At 37.8% G+C, this 3,255-nt stretch overlaps 1 pseudogene; it reads left to right on the top strand.

The window, feature by feature from the left end:
• Positions 1 to 815: 815 nt before the first annotated feature.
• On the top strand, positions 816 to 2,710 carry LOC120118345 (annotated as a pseudogene).
• Positions 2,711 to 3,255: the final 545 nt, after the last annotated feature.

Genomic DNA, 3,255 nt, shown 5'->3' with positions numbered 1-3,255 from the left:
GATACTGTAATTCCCGAAAAAGAAAAATAGAATATCAGGCACTGCTCTGGTATGACAAAATATTATATGGTATGAAAAGACAAGATGAAAGTTAATATATTATATATGATAAAAATTATTTTAAGCCTGCTTCTGTTTTATATGAGAATCAGTATTCAACAGGGGTTAATAAGATCTCTGTGGGAGATTTTAACTCTATATTGTTGTTTGCATCTAAGTTTCCACATATTTTGAGTGCTCTTTTGTTAAGTTGAGAAAATCTCCATGAAAAGCCATTTAACAATATTCACTGGATATATGATTTATGTTTATTTTCTGAAGTTATTTAAGTACATACCTTCTTGTCGTTTGGGACTGGTGTAGCACATGAATACTATTGGCACATCATATATTTTATATAAGCTGTTTCCTTGGGTTCATTTCTTTCGATGATGCCAAATTGGTTTAGTCCTTCGAATCTAGTGAAGTCGTTCGAGAAATCTAAATTGGTCTATCGTTTGTAATATGCCATGTGCTTATTGAATAAGTGTTATCTCTTTCCAGTTCTCACCATGGTCTTCTTATTCGCAACTGTTAAATGGCCTGCTAATCTTTTCATTCTATTTTAACTGTGTTGATCAGGTGATTTTTTCTTTCATGTTCTAGTTAGCATCTATTACATTAAAACTAAAGATTGAAATCTTGTGACATTGTATGAAAGAATTTATTTGAATGTTTCACAGGATATATGGTTTCCTTTATTTTAAAAAAGAAAGAAAGAAAAGAAAACACTTTCTACTTTAGGTCATATTGCCTGAGAGCTAAGTTACTCAGTTATGGATGCAAGCGTCAAACATGGGTATATGTCCGACTGGGGTATGTTATATTTTCCCCTAGTTTCCGTGTATTTGGAGAGGCCTTGGAGGATCATATTCCCATGCTAATGTCTGAGTATGTGTTGGGCACCAGTACTCTTGAAAAAAATGAAGAGTTGGAGTAACATATATTGAGAGAATGAATCCTTTAAATCATATGCTGTATTTTTTTTAAAAGATTCGCAGTCCAATAATCTCCAATGGAGGTAAGGAAGTTACATCAGAAATGTATCTGTTCTATTTGTTGAGTTCAAGTTTCTAAATCGTTTCCATATTCCTGCTTCAATAGGGGTTGTTAAAATCTTAAAGAAGTACGATAAACGAACAGGGGGTTTGTTGCGACTACAATTCACTCAGCTTGTCCTTCACCAGGCTTTCTTCACAACAGAATCTCTCACGAGGCTAGTTTAGGAGTGTGAAGCCAATCTCGAGCTTCTCTTTCCACCGTAAGCTGAAGTCATTGAATCTACTCCACAAGGAGAACCAAACCCACTGTCACATAACACTGCAAATTGCTCAGTTGGAAGCTTCTTCGTCAACTCTGGGAGAGGAAACAATAGACATTTATCGTAGCACTCTGGCTGCAATGAAAGCAATACGCAGCCTTCAGAAGGCAAGCTCCACCTATAATCCTTTATCATTCTCGGCTTTCCTCAAGAACCAGGATGATGACAGTGGGGCTGTAACAGCTGAAAATTCTGCTTCAAACTCTGCAGCCACATTGCAAAAGGGTAAGGAGTCTGATAAAGAGGATGCGCAATCTGTGCAAAGACACTAGGTTTTCATTTTTCCCAGGTACTTCCATCTTGTACTTCGTTTCTTTGTGTTTTGCAATCTGTGCAACTGACAAATGAATAAAGTGTTTGAAGCTGTGTTTTGCAATCAGTTTCATGGTAAATTAGCTGTGTTCGAGATTGTAACATCACTGATTAATGTTGGTTTTGAATGTTTTACTTATTTTTTCTTTTGGTATAAATTCTAACATCAAATCTTTACCCTTACCAATGGTTAAAAATTCTTATTGGAGGACAAATCGGTGAGATCTCTAAGTCGCACTTGACATTGCTCGTTTTGCACTTCTTTTCATCAATGGAGACCACTAGATGATTACCATCCCGAATATTCGGTGCCTACACTGTAACCCGAGACTCTTGACCCGTAACCATCGGTTCAACATTAAAGCTGCTATCACCCACAAGGCCCCCGCCCCAACAACCAAAACACACACAACACTTGGATATTTATTCTTTTTCAAAGGCACATCTTGGTTCACTAGAACCTTCGAAGACCCTCCTGCCCGACTTTCTGATGATATCGAAATATCATCTCCCAAAGTGGATACCGTCCCCCGTATCCTGACCATCAATTGAAGTAACCCTGCTTGGTGGAGCTGTGGAACTTGCAACTCTGGCTCAAAAGCAAGCGCTGCAAATCTGGCTTTTTGAAATTGGACCATTCACACCATCATTACCATCCAAAGCAACAGTCGGTTTCTTGGGCCATCTTCGACGATTGGTCGCCACCAACCACTGGCCATAAAGATCGTCACCCATCCCTGAAGGACTAGTCGTTGGAGGCAAGTGAATGACGTTTTCCTCCTTTGGGATAGCTTATTTTTCCATGGTCGCACCATATAAGTCCTGAGAGTGCCCATATATTCCACATTTGCAACAGATTTTGCAAACCTTCACACTCCAATTGATGCACAAATCCATCTACACCAATACACAACAATAGAGGTTTGTTAAGATTCAAAGCCACTGTTAATCGTACAGATTTCCCTCTCTTGCCTGCATTGTATTGTAGTCTTCTTTGGTAATTTTTTCGATCTCAGCAGCAATTGATGGAAAAGAGATTTAGGGGCCGTTTGAGAATGTTTATAGAAGTGTTTTTTGCCCAAAATTCCGTTTGAAACATAGAAGTATTCCCAATCAATTAATTTTCAGCCAAAAATTCATATTTAAAAAATAATTATTGACTCAAATCAAGAAGCTGGAAAAATGGTGCTTTTACATTAGAAAAGCTCGTTGGAAAAGTTTGTTTAAAGAAGCATTCCCAAACGAAGTATAGCGATGTTAAAGCAGTCATGACAATTGAATCCAAACAATCACCTGAGAAAGATGGCTATCCAAAGAACTGAAATTTCTGCTCAGGGCAACGACATGTAGCTACCAAAGATCACCCACGACTCTTCCCTTAGCACCTTTCTGTGGTCACTTTATTGTTCTAGGCGAACTAGATATTACTCATTATCGAGATCAAAGAGTTTAAATCAATCCTGAGCTTGCCAAAGTAATTTAATGTTATTCTATAGAGCCATGTAACCTATTTTCTTCCCAAGAGTCGAATGATTACTGTCTTCCGCATATTGTAATTAATAGTCATGGACCCGATTTGAGAA

The sequence above is a fragment of the Hibiscus syriacus genome, unplaced genomic scaffold (genome assembly GCF_006381635.1).
Source record: "Hibiscus syriacus cultivar Baekdansim isolate YM2019G1 unplaced genomic scaffold, ASM638163v2 tig00110328_pilon, whole genome shotgun sequence".
NCBI lineage: Eukaryota > Viridiplantae > Streptophyta > Magnoliopsida > Malvales > Malvaceae > Hibiscus > Hibiscus syriacus.
The sequence above is the reverse complement of the archived record's forward strand: the minus strand, read 5'-3'. Positions and strand labels throughout refer to the sequence as shown.